Source organism: Hypanus sabinus, unplaced genomic scaffold (genome assembly GCF_030144855.1).
Source record: "Hypanus sabinus isolate sHypSab1 unplaced genomic scaffold, sHypSab1.hap1 scaffold_481, whole genome shotgun sequence".
Taxonomy (NCBI): Eukaryota; Metazoa; Chordata; class Chondrichthyes; order Myliobatiformes; family Dasyatidae; genus Hypanus; species Hypanus sabinus.
Genome location: NW_026781351.1, coordinates 156308 through 176999, shown reverse-complemented (window position 1 = coordinate 176999; position 20692 = coordinate 156308). Strand labels below are relative to the sequence as shown.

Here is a 20692-nt window from a genome sequence, read left to right as displayed (position 1 = left end):
TACGGAAGTGTGATTGTCAAACCGTTATTCCACAGGAGTGGGTTCTCTGGTGAGAGGGAAGCCATTGTGAATACCGCTTGCGTGTTTGTCCTTGTCTGGGCGTGATAGTTCACTGAAGAAGGCAAATCACTGTTGGAGTTACTTCGTACGTCGCGGAACTGGACCAGTGGCTGTCACAGTGTGGGAATTACCGGAGTGTTTAACCCCTGAATGGGTCAGTCGCTTTCCCACCTGAAGACGGTATCCTTGGTGTACTCAACATATGGCTCACCTGAAGGATTCGGAGAGCAACGGGAAGATCAGCGACACCTGTTTATTCGGATTACAAGTACCTGTTTCTCTCGCCTCAGTTCTGCGGACTGAACGGAACTTTCTTACCTACCACCGTAACACCGTAATTCCTGCCACCTGAGCTTGAATGAGATTGACAACTTTATTTATACCTCTATATATGCATAACGTTGCTAACTCTTGGGCTACATCCACACTAGACCGGATAATTTTGGAAACGCCGGTTTCGCGTAAAAACAATAGGCGTCCATACAATGCGTTTTTGAAAATATTTCTATCCACACTGAAACGGAGATTTCGGCCTAGCTCCTCCTGCTGCGCATGCGCAGGAAACATCTACCGAAAACAAGCGACATGTTTGGTGTCGAATCTCGCGGTAGAAGTTCGGGTTTGTGTAATTACACACTAGAAAAACTTAAAACGACGGACAACTGTTGGCACACGCGCAGGAGAACTTAAAACTTGAAAAAAAACAACAAATACTGGAGCCCCTTTCTCACTATTGTCCATAAAATTCACATCACCAGCTTTCATCTCATCACTAACTTTTAGAACACCATCTAACACAAATGACTGAGAATCCTCACTTTCCACTGGTGCCAGGGTTAACCCCTTACTCACTGAAACAAGTCCATCTGACTTAAAAGGACTGCATTCCTTTTTAACCAAATCAGACACCTCGGACCTCTCCTAAGTTTCAACACACGGTTCAGTACCCTGTGAATCCACAGGTACTTCAACAAACTGAAAACAGGTAAATGGGACATCTGCATCTTCTAGGCTTTCAATACAAGTGCCAGTCTCAAATTCCAAGTTCCGCTGATCCTTCCAGCTACTCTCTGGGAAACTCCCATCTGGAGTAAACTCAACCTTGCGGCTTAAAACAACCTCGTCTGCTAACCCAGCAGACTCCCTCAAGGTAGCGGCATCCTTTTCATCTCGGAATGCCCTTACATCATCGGGAACACACTTCTGAAATTTGTCAACTACAAACAGCTTTATCAAGCTGTGTAAATAATCAGTGTCCATCCCTGGACCTTCCAATTGCCACATCCTCCTCTCGAATTGTCTCTGTCTTTCCCTTTCGGCAGCCTCTAGCTTAATTCTGTCTAGTCTCATCTCTTCCAGACGCAACTGGATCTCTAGAGGAAGCATTTCTACCTCCTTCTCACTGAAATGCTTCGCAGAAATATGGTGCGCCACTATTATCATTCGAAGTTCCACCTTCATCATACCTGTCTGTGCATTAAGTTGCAACTCCCACAATTTCATCCATTTTAGCTTTCCAAAAGCCCGCAGGGTCTGGACTTAACAGAAATCCCTCAACATCCATTTCTGTTGTTTTTCCTTTTTTTTTGGTTTTTCACACAACCAAGTCAGATAAGGGAATTCTCTCCAATCAATTCAACAGCCACCCAAACGTATATTCAAATCACAGATGAGCCCCCAATTTGTAACGTACCCCGTGACTGTGTTACCAAACCAGCGGAAATGAAATGATACGTTGGAATCTGGTGGTACTGTAACTAAAAGTGTTTATTAGTAAACTAAGTAATACAGTACAATAAAAAGCAAATATACATATAAAACAGGTTAGCAATGTTATATAGAGAAGTGTGGAAATATATATCAAAACCAAGCTCTATCAAAGTCTAGGGTAAATGAATAGTCTTATGTTGATGCAGAGTTTAGTTCAGTTCAGTTTACGTCGAGGTAGTTGCTGTTGTACCGTTGAGGGGGGGGGGGGAGAGAAAGAGACACAGACAGTTGCAGCAGGCATACCTTCCGTTGTCTTCTTCTTCTGTTGTGTGGCGGTGGTCACCGACTGGGGTCCACACCGGCCTGCCTTCACACACTGTGACCCTCTGAACGATTCCCCCGATTGATCCTCCAAGCCCCCATCTTCCTGTGGGTGCACAGTGCCCTTTCAGTGGCCAGTGGCGTGTCTGCTTGTGTCTCAGTAGACATGCCTTTTATCCCCCCCTGCCGGGGTACCAGCCATCCATCAACTGACCATGTCCATCAAACTGGGCCACTCGGTACTGTCTCAGCAAGAATGTTAACGAACAAACAAGAGTGTCCTTGTAGCAAAGGTAAACAATCAGAGAAGAAGCCAAAATACTAAATCATCCATGGAGCCATAACATTAAATCTTTGTCTCTCTCTCCCACCTGCAGCAGGATGCTTCCGCCCCCTCTTTATCTCAATCTCTCTCATTAGCAGCATAGTTCACAGGGGGTTAACTCAGGACTCCATCTCCATCTGGTTTTCTCATCACACATAACAAATTAAACGGCCTATTGTGAAGGAAAATTATTTTGGTAACAACAACATTCAGGAGCGGAGCGGCAAGTCGATCAGCTCTGTTCGCAGTGGAGTGATAACTCTCCAGCCGGAAGGACGTCAGCAGAAACGAGGGAAATCTTCGGTCGCGAAGCCAAGTCATGATGATGACATTAAAAGAACGAAGAACACGGGCACTATCAAAACTAATTAACACAGATTAATTTAAAATAGTCCAATCCTCGGCAAGGATACTATTCCCCTTGCCTTGCCTACTGTCCCGGAACAACTCCACAATATCAATGGACGTTTAGGACCCTGTGACCCCGTAGGAAAGAGAGATTCGTGAGACCGAGCGTCAGTGTCGTGAAGCCATTTATTAACATTATTAATACAAACGTCAGGGATTGTTGTTGTGATCATAATTGAAGTCACTGGACGATGAGCTGGCCGGACCCCACCTGGTGATAATCCCCTTTTAAGCGTAGATATCAGGAAGAGCAGGGATGTAGTTAATCTGAAGATGCAGCGTGACCCGGAAGGACATTTTGCGGCTCTCCCTCAATACTCAGATCCGCAGCAACAAGCTCATTTTATCAATAGCATCAACCGAACAGATACGGAAAAATAGATCGTACGTTTACACCTGCCCCTGCGACATATGGAACCAAAGAGAGAGCGCAGAGCAGTGAATTTCAGAGGGAAGTGCTCACGTGTTGTTGAAGGAAAAGATTCACAATGATGTAACTGGAACTTGGAGTTTGACGTCAGCGGGAGGTATGGATAGTCTGGAACTTTTTCTGTTCTGGAGTAAAGGGTGAAGGGTGAATATAAAAAGATATATATAAACGACATGGCGCGGATAGTCAGTATTTCTCCAACCGAGTGGATCTTACAACCAGTGGCTATATTTGTATGCGAGAAGGGAAGTTTTGAAGGGGTTCCTGAGTAACACAATTTTCATTGTGGTGGGCACATGGAACAAGATGACAGTAAAAGTAGTTGAGGCAGACATAATTGGAATGTCTCTTTGGCTTCTGCACAAGATCATGTTATGAAAGCCTGGGAAGGATTGTTGTTGAAACACAGGTATATGGGAGACAATCACTTTAAAATGTCCGGAGAATGAGGCTGGCTTTTGGACAATGTGTGTGTGTGTGTGTGTGTGTGTGTGTGTGTGTGTGTGTGTGTGTGTGTGTGTGTGTGTGTATGTGTGTGTGAGAGAGAGAGAGAGAGACTGCTCGAAAGATTGATGTTACGGTTTATCTACAAGCTTTTTTACCTTTCCACAAGAACACTTGCCTGCTTGTGAAACTCTTACGGAGAGAGGAGGGCGGAGCAGGTTGATGGACAGCTGGTGTCCAAGCTGTGGGGATAAATACCAGGTCCGCTGAGACACAGACAGACACACGGTGTTGGACACTGGACGAGCTTAGTTGTACCCACAGGAAGGCAGGGTTTTGTGAGGAACGATTCGGGGAAATCGATCAGTGGCTCTCGCAGTGTGAAAAAGGTGTGACCGATGGGGAATTATTTGTGTGTCCACACTTGCCTGGGTGATATTTCCATCACTGACAAACGGTCGCATTCTGTTATGGTCACAGCCGGTGACTTCAACAGGATTTCGGAGGACAACGGGGATATCAGAAGACAACGGGAAGATCGATGGCATCAGCTCACCTCTCACCACCTCTCTCTCTCTCTCTCTCTCTCTCTCTCTCTCTCTCTCTCTCTCTCCCCCCCCCCCAACGTTGCTCAACTAACTGCCTCGAACTGAAATAAACTCTCTTCATCATCGTAAGACTGTATCCATTCACCCCTAGGTTTGAAAAAGCGTAGTTTTGTTCATATTTCCACACTTATGTGTGTGTGTATATATATCATTGCTAACCAGTGCGATGTATCTGCATTTATAGTACTGTATTTCGTAGTTACTAATAAACACTATTAATTTATAGCAATACCATACTCCAATGTGTTTTCCATTTCTGCTGGTTCTTTAACCCGTCACAGAGTACGTGACACTGTCAATAAATCAGGCAGACAGTTCGACAGGTTTGAGTGACATTGAAGCTTGTGGAAGGTAAAAGCGAAATTGCATTGGCTCAGTCGGCTTTAGACCAGCTTTAATCAGCTTCTCGTGCTCCTTGTTAAAAACCTGAATAAATCAGTTTTCACGGAATCCCGGCATTTTGGGGATCGGTTTGCTGAGCGCGCTGTGGAGCGCTGGTGATAGTATCGCCTCCCTGAAATATGAACCATATTTAGATTTAATTAGAAAGCGAATGTGGGTCATCTGTACATGATTTAATAAAATCAGTTTGAAAAGTGTGCTTATTTATTAATTTTCACAGAAGGTACTCAAATATTTAGGCGTTGATCTCTGACTTCTGTAAGGGCTGATTTCCATAACCAGGCATATCGCGGGGTAACATCGAATATAATGTCTACAGGATCGGGAATAGAAGATCGTTTTCTATTGCCGAGGGGTGTCTGGTCAATTGAGGAGGTTCTGGTACAGATGAGTAGCACTGCCGATCACGATATAAATGGAACAGCACAACGTAAGCTAAACTAACACAGGATCTTTTGAAAGGCTATGCAACTTCTTTCCAAAATCTGTATTCCTCTACCAATTATTGAGAAAGAATATTTTCTATCCTCAATTCCTGCTGAAGGTTTTGGAGGCGGCTGTGCGGTATTTGAAAAGTTTTTGTCCCTCTTTTTCGCTGTTTCACATGATACAGTTTGGCAGATCGGGAAATATGGAATAAGGATGTTATTGACCGTAGCTCTCTGCTGCTTTACTGAGATCCAGTGTTGGGTGCAAATAGATTGGTTTCTTTAATATTGAAATGAAGCTTGTCTAATTCAATTCTGTGTTCTATCCGGCAAATTCCACGCATTCATACATTTTATTTCTACCTTGAGCTAATTCTTATCAGATACAAATGAGACTCTTTCAGTTACCAGCATCGGGATGTTTTAAATGAGAATCTTTATCTTATTATCGAACTAAAAGCGCGGATCTTTTACAAAATGTTGCCTGTTGTAAGACGTGTGCGAGCCGGAACTGAGTTCTACTCAGGGGAGAAAGCCTTAGATGATCTTACATTTGTCTTGATCAATGCCCGGAAAAGCGTCCAAGGAGACAGTATCAACGTTTTCAACTCTGTCCTGAAGTTAGTTTGTGTTGCTGCTTAAATACGCGTGTTTGTACAGGAACTCATGTTCGTGAGCAGAACCCCGGTTTGAGCAGCGATATATCGGGCAGAGTTATAGTCGCGATCAAAATACATGGTTATGCTGGCGATCATATCGGTCACTGCCGACGGCAGACAAAATAGTATAAAGCTGCCCGATATACAGAACAGTAATATGATGCCCTTTTTCCTGTTTTCCATTTCCCTGTCACGTTCAATCTTACTCTTATGGGTTCGGAAGCTCCTCCGGGATTTGCTGGCCACTAAGATATGCCTGGCTGTCATCCTATTATATAGGAGTATTAAACCGGATGCGCACAGGTTTTGAAAGGATTTGAATCTGATGAGCGCGACAAACGTTGGAGAGTTGAAGATGTCCAATTTCGGGCGGATACCCCACGAAATATTTCCAATTATTCGTTGAGGCTGAAATGCAAACAAGAAGGGTATATTCTCCAAGCAAAGCCCCGCCAGTATTACTGCTGCCAGGATTCTGGCTGTCTTCACTCTGCAGTATTTTGGTTTAAACTTCTGACAACATATGGCAACATATCGATCACAGGTGAAGGCCACCGTGTACCACCGTGATAGTTCCAGAGTGACCGCCAGCACGTAGATCGTGGCTTTAAGGACTTCCGTATAATGCAGAAATGAACTGGACAGGCGGAATATTAAAATCTCATAGACAAGGACATTGATGAGAATGACCGATAGATCTGACACCGCCATCATCGTCATGTAGGCAGAGATGCATGTGGAAAGACCGCATTTTCCCCGGGACAGAATAACAATTGTTAACAAATTAGCTGCAACAGATAAAACAAACGACAGATAAATACATCACTGAAGGAGGAAGACTGGTGAATCTGACAACTTATTTCTGAAATGCGTTCGGATGTATTTCTGTTTAGTCCGGTGGTCTGAGAGTGAGCAGAGGCAGGACGGAAAGGCACTTCGCAGTGTGATCTTCACCGGGTGGAAACGGGCTGAGAAACAGCCCGTGTAATGTACTGGGAGCCTGGGTAATGTGCCGCCCTGCAGGAGGATAAACCAGGTTACCATTGCATGGTGAATGGTAGGTTGTGAGGTTCTCCGCATAAAAGAAACGGAGCTGTAAATACAGATCCATCATTCATTTAAAGTAAAACACTGGGAAAACCAGGTGGCACAGAGATCATTTTGCACATCGGCCATCACAAATCAGAACTCTGAGCGCAGGGGTTGAGTTATTGAATTGAGGTTGTACAATACGTAATTGAAACCGAATTCGTAGTATTGTTTACAATTCTACTCACCTTCGTACGGAAATTATATCAAAATTCAGGACAGAGTTCAAAATATTTACAAGGATACTGACGGGAATTAGAAATTTTTGTATACTTTAGGGGTATAATTGGTGTAAATGCATTTCAGCCTTTTCCCCTCAGGTTGTGTGAGACTATTTTGAACGATCATAGGATTCGCGTGAAACCTGAAATGCTTCGGGGGTAATCAGAGAAAGGTTATTTACTCAGAGGTTGCTGCGAGTGTGGAAACAGCTCCCTGCGGAGCGGACGGTGCGGGATCTGTTGTACCACGTAAGATAAGCTTGTAAAGGGCCAAGGTGGGAGGGAGGTAGATGAATATCAGCCAGGTGCCGGTAGATAGGACCACAGAGGTTCAAGTCGCCATGGCGGGCTGAATGACCACTTTTTGTGTTGTACACTTTTATTTTCCAACGGGCACGATGAAAAATACATTAACTCCTGAGCGAAACACTACTGCTATTTTAGCGATGGTATCCCTCCGTTCCCTTTGCACCGGACATGAGGAGACGGCCTCCTGTGTCTGGAGGAAAGTCTCCTCACCGGTCGTGTGGACACGGAACGATACAGCGACTATTGAGCAGCTTGTACAATGGACACATCGCGGCGCATCTTCTGATCATACTTCATAAAGAATATCAATGTCTTGCAGAAGGCCAACAGCTGTTAGACACTGTATTAATACAACTTACCGGGTAAACCAAACACCGCTAGAACAGGGTAACAAACGTCTTTCACCTGTAGGATCGCCGGTCGACTCATGTTCGATTGCCTGAATTATCTCCCGTTGTGCAGTTCACATCAGCGTGTGACTCGGACCACGACACCCTGCTAATTTATAGGGAACACGAATTCTCCGTCACGGGTAAGCGGGTTGTGCAATGAATGACGTTATTTTCAGCCAATGAAGCACACAAGGGTTGATGTTCCGCTCCGGTGCCACCTGTTCCCCAGCTGATGGACTGAGCAGCTGGATCATGAAGCTCCCTCAATCATATTCCACAACAGAACAACCCCACCCCCGAGGGAGTGACGTCAGCGCTCCCCTCGCCTGCGGAGACCATCTCTCCAGGAGGGTCCTTTCGTTGTCCCACAGCAACTCAGTGAAAAGGTCACGCTCCGTTCCGTAACTGCATTTGTCACCCAGCGTTCTGCTGATTCCCACTGACTATAACATTACTGATGCTGTGCTTGCCTTTACTTTTCACAGAATAATCCTTCAATAACCTTTCTCATCATACGTCCAGTCTAATATCAACCCGTTAGTCTCTGTCTCACCTTATAGGCTGTGATTCCTTCCTGAATGTGACGTCATTGAAACCAAACAATTGATGCAGAAACCCGGCAATGGGGTAGTGACGCGACTCTACCGTCACTGATGATATATTCTGTTATAGCTGGTGGAGAGTCAGTGTTATATATGATATGGTTACTCCAAACAAGCAGATATAAATCACCTCCATCAGCACTGAAAATGCTGATATTTAATCGTTTAGAGCTGCCTGTGCCTCCACATTACTTCGGTGTGCGGACCGAAGCCGCTTGTTCCCATGAAACTTCTCAGACTTCGTCGGAGAGATTACAAAGTTGCACCTTCACTGAGCAAGCGACATTACCAATGAAATAGAAGAGGATGTCACTGAGGTTTTATTTCCGTTAGCTGAGATTAGTATGACCAGAGCATTCGCTACGATATTCAGGGTTTAAATGTTGCAGATTGTCTTACACCTTTCATCTACAAAGTATATGGGTGATAAGGAACTTCCGACATCACACACTGTTGGAGGTAAGGAGACACAAAATGCTGTTTTTTTTTGTTACGATCTCATAAAATGTTATATACAAAGTTACCGGCTCAGTGCTGGGACCGGGGATTAACGTGCTTGAGCGGAGCGACGTCGGCGCCTCAGAAGGTGTCAGACTACAAGGTTGAGTGGTGATGCACATTGAACACTGTCAGTGATCCCCACTCCTGAGAAGTACATTTTGTAAATTAGATAAATTCGCGCAGTGTGGTGATGAACCACTGAGTGTATGTGCGCTGGCGGGTATGTGATACGAAACAAGAATACGTCAACAACCAGGCAGAACGGCCACTGTTCGTGAGATAATGTCCACAGTTCATCAATGTACACATGCGTATGTCGGAGTACATCGGAATTAGGTGGATGATGTATGATATTCTGTCTGCCTTCGGGGCTGAGGTAAATCAAATGTCAAGTCCATCTCAGTGCCGGGGTTATTTACATTAAGCAATTCTCTACAAACATATCAGACAGTTTTGTAAATCAGCACGTTCGCCAATTGAAGCATCAGCCACCCTCAATGTTCTTCATCATTCCAATAGATTCAAAGTCTGTTCCAATTGCGAAGACATCAAATTTCAGGAAGTATCGGCGTTACAGGGAAGATACCAGCATGCATTGCGGACTGGCTGACGGACAGGAGGCGGCAGTGGCTGGCTGCCAGTGATTAGTGGTGTTCCTCAGAGGTCAGTATTGGGAACATACTTTTCCAACTTTTGTCAGTGATTTGGATAATGGAATTGATGGCTTTGTGGCAAGGTTTGCACATGATACAAAGACAGCAGGAGGGGTAGGTAGTACCACGCAAGCAATGCGATTACAGCAAAACTTGGACAAATTGCAAGAGTGGGCAAACATTGGGCTGATGGAATACAGTGTGGAGAAAAGAATGGTCACCATTTTATTAAAATGAACAATAGTGCGGACTGTTATCAAAATGGGGAAAAAAACCCAAACATTAGGATGCAGATGAAGTTAGGAGTCCCTGTGGAGGACTTGCAGAAGTTAAAGCTACAGGCTGAGTTTGTGGTAAAGAAGGCAATTGCAATGTAAGCATTTACTTCAGTTGGAACAGGATATAAAAGCAAGGAGATAATGCTGAACCTTTATGAGTTAGTAGTCAGGCCGCACTTGGAGTGATGTCATCAGCTAGAAGCCCCAGATCACAGAAAGGATCTGTTGTTATTGGAAAGAGTCAAGAGGACATTCACAAGAATGATTCCGGGAAGGACTGAGCTGGCATATGGAGAGCGTTTGGCAGTTTCGGGTCTGTATTCACTGGAATTTAGAAGCATACACGGGGATCTCACTGAAACCTAATGAATTTTGAAAGGACTAGATAGGGTGAATATGGAGAGGATGTCTCCTATAGTGGGGGCACCCAGACGAGGGCCTCAAAATTCTCAAAATATCCTCAAAATTGATGGACCAACTTTCGGACCAGAGGCAAAGGGGATTTTTTTTTAAGATAGAGAGTAGCGTGTCTGTGGAGGGCTCGGCCACAGACTGAGGTGGAGGCCAAGTCCGTTGGTGTATTTAACACAGAAGCTGATCGTTTCCTGAGAGCCCAAAGCATCGAAGGATGTGGTGAGAAGGAAGATTTATAGAGTTGTGTGGGATCCGGGTTCAGCCATGATGAAATGGAAATACAGACACGATGGGCTGAAGGTCCCAATTATGCGGATGGTCTTATGGTCTAAAGATTGCTTCAGGGTGAATTATCGAAATTGTCCAACACTCAAGTTCAATTTAAAGCTGAAGTTCAGATATATTTTTATTGCTCTGTACACATGTATGCAGCGAAATGAAACAGGGACCAAGGTGCAAAGCACAGAACATATATCACATACAGCACATAAAATAATATCAAAGCAATACAATAATATTAACAGGTAGAATATGCTGTCGAAATACAAGTTGACATAAAGTGCATATACGACATGTAGTTTCTGACAGATCAATCTCAGGAGCAGCAGACAGAACAAATCAGGCCGACTCAGAACTATTTCAGACTAAAGGACTTTATTTTTACGTGATATCACGGGGAACCTCTGCACCTAAAGGCGGTGCTTGGGTCTCTGTTTGTCTTGCAGACCCGCTTCATTGTATAGACACAGATTACGTGACTTAAAGCTCTTAACAAGAGCATTGCTTGACTCTGAACTTAGGACTAGATTTCAACAAACAACGTGACTCGGATCTTCGAACGAGATTGCAACAAACAAGAGCTTTACGTAAATGCGAGGCCACGACATCTTTCGTGTAAGGACTTTAGCTGAATTCCAAGACCTGCAAGGATTTTAGAAAAATTTTAAGAGAATTCACAGGCGATTAGGTTAACCCCTACGTATCCAAAGGGTCTTAAATTCTTCCACAATTCACTCGTTGATGATCCTTTCTGATCAACACTCCTGATGATGCATTTCCTCCTCTTCGTCAGAGGGGGTTCAGTTCCCTCCGGAAAGTGTATTTCCTTGCCAGGATGTACCTCCTCTGCCCACCAGCTTCGCTTACTGCGAATTTCTCTCACCATCTGGGGGTAACACAGGGTCATATTCAGTTCCGAATAAGGCTCTTTTTATTGACTGGTCACAGTACAATAGTAATACTCCAAATACACAGCATCCTAAAACACATATTATTACTACTAGAATTATCCCATGGGTAATCCAGCTTCCCCAGTCAGAAAACCATTCCTCTATTGTTTCTCACCATTTCGTTCCTGAACCAAAATTCTTAATCTGTTTCTCTATCTTCGTAATCTCCTTAATCTTTCCCCTTATGTGTTCACTAAGGTCAGTTATGTTTCCTGAAGCATCGGGAATGTAAGAACAAAATTCCTGCCCTGCCACGGCGCATGTCCCCCCTTTTACGGCTCATAACATGTCCAGGGCCATTCTATTTTGCGAGGCTACCATTCTAAGAGCAACTACCTCTGTTGTTATGTCTTTCACTGACGTCTGCACGTCAGTTAGGGCATCGGCAGTGCCATCGTCCAATACCTGTAGAGTGGTTGCCATAATAATAATAATTTATCGCGAATTTCGGGCAATACCATATGAGGGAAATGCTGTCGTCCAAAACCTTTCACTTTTCGTTACCCTCTCTTACATAGCCTTAAATAAAGGTGTTGCGACATATCATTCATAGGATGCATGGAGGGCACTATATAGACCAGATAACAACAGCCCGTCCAATTTCCTGGGGATACATTCTCACTTTCGCCTGGCGGCCTTGGAAGCCATGGAAAAACTCTTTCCACACATACCCAGTAAGTCCCATTAGACTAGGCGGTGGAGGACCCACCTTCCATTCAGTACAAGAACTATTACACCAAAATGCCCCTATTCCCCTTGTCGTATTATAATGATTTCCATTTACAGTTTTCTGTGTATTTACTAACTCGAAGGAGCGCATCCTTTTTTCCCTCCGTTGGGATAAAGAGGTGCCATCCTTTGAAGCAGGGACATCCACAATCCACTTCACTGACATCACAGTCCTTCTGCCAATCTCGTTCTAAAGCTGGAATAGGATGTGTTAAATAGCTTCGTAAGTTACACAGAAAGTATTTCGCTTCCGCTCATGGGGACCCCTTCCAGGGACATTCCCTGGGCGACATGCTGAGGAATCTTTACACTCACCCAACAAGAGTCCAACTCTTCACCTTAATGACTGGAATAAGTGACAAAAAGGTATTTCTGGACAAGGCCACACTGACTCCGCGCAGTATCAGTCCCCATAACAGCAAATGGCTTGTTCAGCTTCATGCTTTCTTGTCTTCCAACTCCTGGTGCAGTGCACCTAGTAGCGTGAATCCATTCTCCGTTTCCTTCAACTTTCCCCGCGGTTCCGGTTATTATCAGCACTGTGTAAGGGCGCTTACACCTAGAAGAAAGAGAACGCTTTTTCAGCTCCTTTACATACACCCTATTACCGGGTTGGAAATGATGCATGTTCTCGCTTCCCAGAGGGTTCTGCGCCTATCTCACTGTCTCATGCAGCTTGGTGGCTGTTTTGCCCAATGCTTGGGCGTGCGCTGGGGTTTGTTAATTGTTCCAGATCAGGGCCAGTCTCTCAGTGGTAACCGGGGGTCGAATGACAGTAGTTCATGGGGCGCCCCATAAGAATTCCAGTGGCCCTATTTTTCCTGTTCCGCATAACACTATAGAGAGTGCCTCTGGCCCGGATAGCTGATTGTCCTGGTGCACTTTAAACAGGGCTACTTTCAGTTCCCCATTCGTCCTTTCGACTATCCCTGAGGATGGAGGCTGATATGGGATATGGAATTTCCATTGGAACCCCATGGCCCGCACCAAATCATTCACCATTCGACCCGTGAAGTGTGTTCCCCTATCACTGTTTATTCGCATGTGTATTCCGTACCGGGGTATTAATTCCATAATATTTTTACCACCGTTCGAACATCATCCTTTCGTGTGGGATAGGCCTCCACCCATTGAGTGAACATGTCAACTATCACTGGCATGTATTTATACCCCGACGGCGGTGGCACATGAAGGAAATCAATTTGCAAAATTTCAAACGGCATTTTAGGCATCGGGAGATGTTAGAATTTCTCCGGCGATTTGCCCTGATCATTGCCCTGGCAAATGATTCACGCACGGGTAATTTCCTGTGTTGTAGGTGTTATCCGGGTGCGTACCACTGATGATCGATTACATGCTGCATCCCTCCTTTAACCATATTGGCCTGGGCATGCGCCAGGCGGCACGGGGGCAAAAACAAGCTTCGAGGACACACCACCCTCCCGTCGGGGTGGAACCCACAACCATCTTTATAGTGTCAGTGCGCCTTTTGCCATGCCTCCATTTCCTGTGGACCAAAATTCTGCTGTGTTACCTGAAGCTCAGAGGGCTCTCGGGCAGAGAGAGGCGTGGGGTACGATTCGCGAAGGCCTTGTGAAATAGGATGTTGAGTTAAAACAAACTTCGTTGCGGCTTGGTCTGGTCGGTCATTTCCCTGGGAAAATTCATCTGCAGCATTGGTGTGTGACTCCAGATTTGATCATTTCTAGCTGCTAAGACAGTTGAATAGCTTCGAGAAGATTCAATACTAGTCGTGAATGTTTTATGCACTTCCCCACTGAGATTATGAAACCCCTATTTTTCCATATTTGCCCAAAATCATGCACCATCACAAAGGCGTATCGGGAGTCCCAATTCCTGGCCAATATACAAGCTAGGGTGAGTGCAACATGTTCGGCTGCCTGCGCAGAGTGCATAGACTCCCTCTGTCTGGAATAGATCAACTATGGTTCCCGGGGGCAGTGCATAGGCTCCCTCTGTCTGGAATAGATCAACTATGGTTCCCGGGGGCAGTACATAGGCTTCCTCTGTCTGGTATAGATCAACTATGGTTCCTGGGGTCAGTGCATAGGCTTCCTGTGTCTGGTATATATCGACTATGGTGTAACCTACTGACACTACGTCGTCTTTTGGCCGATGAGATGACTCGCCCGGTTGCATTCTTGGCAGCTGCGGCGCGGAGGGCGACATCATGTAGACGGCAATCGTGGATACACTGACGGCAGTAGCCGACCATTCCCAGGAAGGAAAGGTCTTCCTTCTTCATCTTAGGCGGCGGTATTCGCAAGATTGCCGTTATTCAGTCCGGCCCTATCTCTCGAACTCTGGCCTTCAAGCGGAAAAGAAGGTATTGCGCCACTGACTGGCAGTATTGTTGCTCCGATCGTAACATGCGATGTCTGCCAGCGACTAGAAACAGGTGCAAAGCTATCGGGTCTTTTAAGCAGAATGATAGACTAGAAGACGCTACTAAGAGATCATAAGCATATTGTAGCAAAGTAGATTCCCCTCCTAGACACTCGTCCGAATTGTACGTAACATTTGCTGCATACAGGGCTGCACTTTCGTTTTACCCCGGGTGGTAATTGTCCAAGTATATTGCTGTCCTTTATAAGTAAAGATATACAGATATTGGCCGTTTGGATGGAGGGGCATGGAGAAAAAGGCGGAACACAGGTTCACCACCGTATAAGCTTCTGCACCGGCGGGAAAGGACGGGAGAATCATATTGATATCAGGTACCACTGGAACTATTGGAATCACGATATTATTGACGGCTCTTAAGCCTTGCACAAAGAGCCACTCATTGGTTCGACTGACTTTAGGTATGGGCAGTATGGGAATGTTACAGTGGCTCACGGTAGGTTAAGAACCCCTTGTTGGAGCAGTGAATCAATCACAGGGACTATGTGCTTTTCTGCCTCAGGGGCCAGTCGGTATTGCCTGATACATGGTAAGACTGCATTCTTCTTCAGTGTGACAGAGTGATCCCTTGCATTGAGTACCCTGCCCACATGCGTCCCGTGTCGAGCCTATAGTTTTGCGTCTATTGCTTTTAATGCCAGAGGAGCGGCCGGACTTGGTGTTTCGGGCGGCTGCTGTCTTTGGAACTTTGCTGAAAAGGAAGGTGGGCTCCCGACAAGTAGGAAATACCGGAAATGTTGCTGATTGCAATCGTTTTATCATTGGACCTGTCTGTTTAGCGTGGTACGGCGAGCGTATAGCAATGGTTAAATGAGGAACTGAATCTGTCTCCTGAAGAGACAGGGGCCGCTGTCCTTCAGTTAGGTTTACCGGAATACCCAACCCTTCTTTTCCGAAGCGAAGATAAGGTTGCGGGTATATTTCGCTTTTCTGACCCTCAGAAGTAAATGCCCTTTTCCTGTACTCCGGGAAATCTTCTCCAGTATACCAGGCAGTAGAGTGCGATCGGGAGCAATACTGCACTACCTGCAGCAAGTACCACAAGGCTTCAATGCGTTCAATGCACTTGTGATTCATTTCCCGGGGGTACCTGCACATCATCGGTCCGCCAATCCTCATTCTCTCCAAGTGGGAACTGTCAGGTTTCTTTTAGGGCCACCCAACAGCTACCATAAGCTCATCTCAACAGAATTCGTAAGTCTCCTGACAAAGGGTGCCGCAGGGATCAGTGCTGGGTCCATTGTTATTTGTCAATTATATCAATGATCTGGATGACAATGTGGTAAATTAGATCAGCAAATTTGCTAATGATACAAAGATTGAAGATGTAGTGAACAGTGACGAAGGTTTTCAAAGCTTGCAGAGGGAATTGGACCAGCTGGAAATATGGGCTGACAAATGGCAGATGGAGTTTAATGCAGGCAAGTGTGTTGTATTGCACTTGTGTGAGGTATGGCAAGTGTGAGGAAGGACAAACCAAGGTGAACATGCAAGCTAAATGGTAGGACACTGATGGGGTGCAGTAGAGCAGGGTAATCTGGGAATACAGTTACATAATTCCGTACAACTGGCATCACAGGTAGATAGGGTTCTGCAGACATCCTCTGGCACATTGACCTTTATAACTCAAAGTACTGAGAATTAGAGTTGTAATATAATGTTGAGATTGTATAAGACACTGGTGGGGCCGAATTTGGAGAATTGTGTGCAGGTTTGGTAACCTAATTACAGGAAGGCTATTAATTAGATTGAAAGAGTGCAGAGAAGGAATACAAGGCTGTTGTCGGGACTTGAGAAACTGAGTTACAGAGAAAAGATGAATAAGTTAGGACTTCTTCCTGGAGCGTGGAAGAATGAGGGCGAATTGATAAAGGTGTATAAAATTATAATGGGTATAGATGGAGTGCATGCAAGCAGGCTTTCTCCACTAAGGCCAGGGGAGAGAGAGAAAAAAACAGAGAAAATGGGTTAAGGGTTAAAGGGGAAAAGGTTAAAGGGAACATTGGAGGGCTTCTTCACACAGGGAGTGGTGGGAGTGTGGATTGAGCTTCCAGATTAAATGGTAAATGCAGGCTCACTTTTAACATTTAGGAAAAACGTACAGTTACATGGATGAGAGGTGTATGGAAGGATATGGTCTAGCTGCAGGGCAGTGGGAGCAGGCAGAAAAATGTTTCGGCACAGCCAAGAAGGGCCAAAAGGCCTAATTCTGTGCGGCACTGTTCTATGGTTCTATGGTTCCATGGATGTAAATCTCGCACATTTGTTCTACCCATCTGAGGAATGCAGCCGGCCTTTTTAACGGGTTAGGGGCTTCAACCACAATATCCCGGGCCTCAGAGGGAATCCAGGGTTTGAGTATGGGTACGTCTCCAATCATGATTTTTGGCGCCTGCTGTATCTGCGAGTCCGGCACTGGCTGAGGTTCCCTGCCACGACGCGCTCTCGAGCACGTACTTATCGCCCCATCCCTTCCAACCCCTGTCTTAACGTTTAACTCCCGTCCCCCTACAGCTCCTGCCCCTGCTTCTCCTTCTCTTTCAGTTTGGGTGGGTTGGTGCTTCTTGGCCACCTTCATCCATTTTTCAAAACATCCCATCATGTACTCAAGATCCCAATTAGTGTCCCCATTCCCGTTAGTCACTACATTCCACCAAGTCTGAATTGGGGGATCTTAAATCTGCCCCCATAGAGCCAGTGTCCTTGAGACCACCCATAGAGAACACTGATAAAGGTTGTAGCCTACGCGTTATCCCAAGTTCCTCTTACTATGGTGTTCACTGGCGACCATGGTGGCACCAGAGTTTTTCTTACCTACCGGCGGTTCTTTTTAACAGTCTTCATTCGTTTTTCCACCTTCTTTCTTGCTTTCAAGGTCTTTCCTTGCTTTCCCAGCCGTTCTGCAACATTGAGTAACGATACCGAGCGCTCGTATTATTTCACATGGAATCTTACCGAGAGCGCTCACCGGTGTGTTTCCTCTGCCTTTCCACGGGTCTTTGAGTTCAGTTATGGAATTGATCCGTAGCTACCTTGGTACCCATACGAACACCCCTTGCCGTCCCTCTTTCGGCTAGAACGCAGGGCACCAGCCTCCCACTTTCAGCTAGGAGACAGAATTTCCTTCCCAACTTGGCACGATCCTTTCTGTCTTGCTTCTCCTTTTCCGCTTAGGGTTCCTTTTCTGGATCCTGCTCTTCTAGCCTCCTCCTTTCACCGAGGAGACTCGATAGAGGATCCCATCCCCGTTGCTAATCTGTTGCGGAAAAATCTCTGGCGCGGCAGACAGAACAAATCAGGCCGACTCAGAGAATTGTTTCAGACTAAAGAACTTCATTATACGATATTACAGAGAGCCACTGCACCTGAGTGCGGTGTTTAGGGGCTCTGCTTAGCTTGTAGACACGTTTCATTATATAGATACAGCGTGTGTAACTAAAAGCACTTAAGAAGAACATTGCTTGACTTTCAACTTAGAACTAGATTACAACATTTTGATTGCTTTCTACCCGGCGCTACCACTTCTTTCTTGCTGATTTTAGCTGAATCTCAGGAGCATTCACAACCCCAACATATCCAAAGAGTCTTAAATTCTTCCACAGTGTGCCTTTAAAATTTACTACTCTAACGAAAGGATTTCCCATTCGGGATCACTAAAGTATTATGATGATGATTATTATTATTATTGTTATCATCATCATTATCATCATCATCATCATCATTATAACAGATACTCCCCGGGTTACGTACGTTTTCCGTTCCAAGCCCGTCTTTAAGTCGGATTTGTACGCAAGTCGGAACAATTACATCCGGTATTATTTAGCGTCAGTTAGTCAAACGTTTGTCTTAGTATATAGTATATATTTTACCTTTCTATGCATATAAAATACTTAAGAAAGGTATGTATACCAATAATAAAATCATTGCTTTGCTTAGTAATAATGGTAGCTTTCATTGGGGCAGGGCCTTTCACATGCTACATCATTCTCACTTTATCTGTTATCCTTTAAAATTGTTACGATCGTGGACCGACTCCAGCCTAAAGTTTTTCCAATGGCCGATGGCGTTTCCGCTGTTTCCAAAGACTTTATTATTTCCACTTTATTTTCCATCGCGATCGCTTCCCGTCAATGGAACAGAAACACAGCAGGCTTCAATCACGCTGTATTAGGTGCAAAGACATGTTTTTTTGTTTGTTGTTTTTTTCTGGAAATCAGTCGAGTTTTAAGTGTTCCGGTTGAATTAATTTACGAACGTACCACAACTTAATTAAAATGAAACATGCCAATAAATATATGTTCAGCTGTCCTAAGCAAATGACAGGCTCTCCCCTATTGACATCAAGGTACCTGGATTGAGGGGGTGAATAGCTTTAAGTTGCTTGGCATAAACATCACCGAGGATGTCGGGTAGTCTGTACATAAAGGCACTGCGCTTCTTTCACCTCAGACGGTTGAAGAGATTTGGCGTGGGTACCCATATCCTAAGAACTTGTAACAGAGCCACATCTGAGAGCATCCTGACTGGCTGCATCACTGGCTCTTTTGGGAACTGTACTTCCCTCAATCGCAGGACACTGCAGGGAGCACTGCGGACAGCCCAAACACATCAAAAGATGTGTAATTCTCACTGTTCAGGACATTTATAGAGACAAGTGTGTATAAAGCGTCCGAAAGACCATTCGAGACCCGAGTCACCACAATCACAAACTCTTCCAGATTTTACCATCCGGGAAAAAGTAGCGCAGCATAAAAGCTAGGACCAACGGGCTCCAGGACAGCTTCTTCCACGAGGACATGTGACTGCTGAATTCATGCTGGCACAACTGTATGTCAATGTTATATTGACTATAGAGTTGTACATATATTTATTATAAATTACTATAAATTTGCGCATTGTACATTTAGACTGAGACATAACGTAAGGATTTTTGCTCCATGTGTATGTGAAGGATGTATCTAATAAAGTTAAGGCAATCTAATAAAGGATATTTAAATGTCCTTTTTATACTTTCATTTTAAAATGAATGTTTCATCAGAATGTGGTGCTGCTCGCGACAGAGAAAACAAAGAAAAGCAGAGAGATTGAATGCGAGAGAGAGAGAGAGGGGAAAGGTGGAACCTTGTAGAACGTGCCGGGGAATTTGAACAGAGAGTATGTATGGTGGGACTAGGAAGGAATGGAATACAGGAGGAGGAAAAAGAAAGCGCTTTAACATTTTAAAGTAGGTTTGGAATTTTGCAGCACACGTTTATTCTTCCTGATGTTTGTCTGAATGGGAACATTTGAGATGCGAGCTCCGTTGAAACCACAATGCATCCTCATGCGACAATACATGGCAATAGGTTCGAAGGCTAATTCTCCCGTGTACGTTGCAGTGTACGTTATCTACGAACCTCCTTAGGTCTAAATCCGTTTATGTTCTCCCGTAAATTATATATAATTTCTATTAATTTTTCTTTCTTTAATTTACCTTTGCCAGGTTTGAAATACAATGCGCTACTGCTAGAAAAGCGACAGTTCATTATATTTACACCTCCATGCCCATGACAGTAAACTTGAACACAAACTGAAAAGTTGAGTCTCAAGTTCATTTGAAGCACTGAAGCCCAAACAATGTTTCTGCCCAGAATTGAACTGGGGACCTTTCGCGTGTGAAGCGAATGTGATAACCACTACACCACAGAAACCATGCAAAGCGCTCAATGCTTTGCGCTCTTGAGCAATGACCCGAGGCACCCGCTCCCCGCCCTGCTCTGAAATACAGCATTAAGCAAAAAATATTGCCCACCATCCCTTTCCGTTTTCAGTACCAAGTACTAAATAGTTCGGACTTTATTCCCTGGAATATGGGTATAGGTAGAATGTTACAAGGACGTGGCAGTGGAACGAACCCAAGTGCTGAACACGGGCGTGGAATGGGTGCCAAGTTAGTGTTTACCTGGTGTCTTGGTTTTAGGAGAGAATTCAGGAACGATGCTAGACTTAGAACTGATCGTCCTAAGATCCTTGGGGTGAGGTTACTCAAACACGAGTCGACCAACGAACTGGCACCT

General features: G+C 44.8%; 1 non-coding gene across 1 annotated transcript; it reads right to left on the bottom strand.

Moving 5' to 3' along the window:
- Positions 1-20253: 20253 nt before the first annotated feature.
- trnav-cac (transfer RNA valine (anticodon CAC)) lies at positions 20254-20326 on the bottom strand. The gene has a single exon. It is a non-coding gene; the product is annotated as a tRNA-Val (tRNA).
- Positions 20327-20692: the final 366 nt, after the last annotated feature.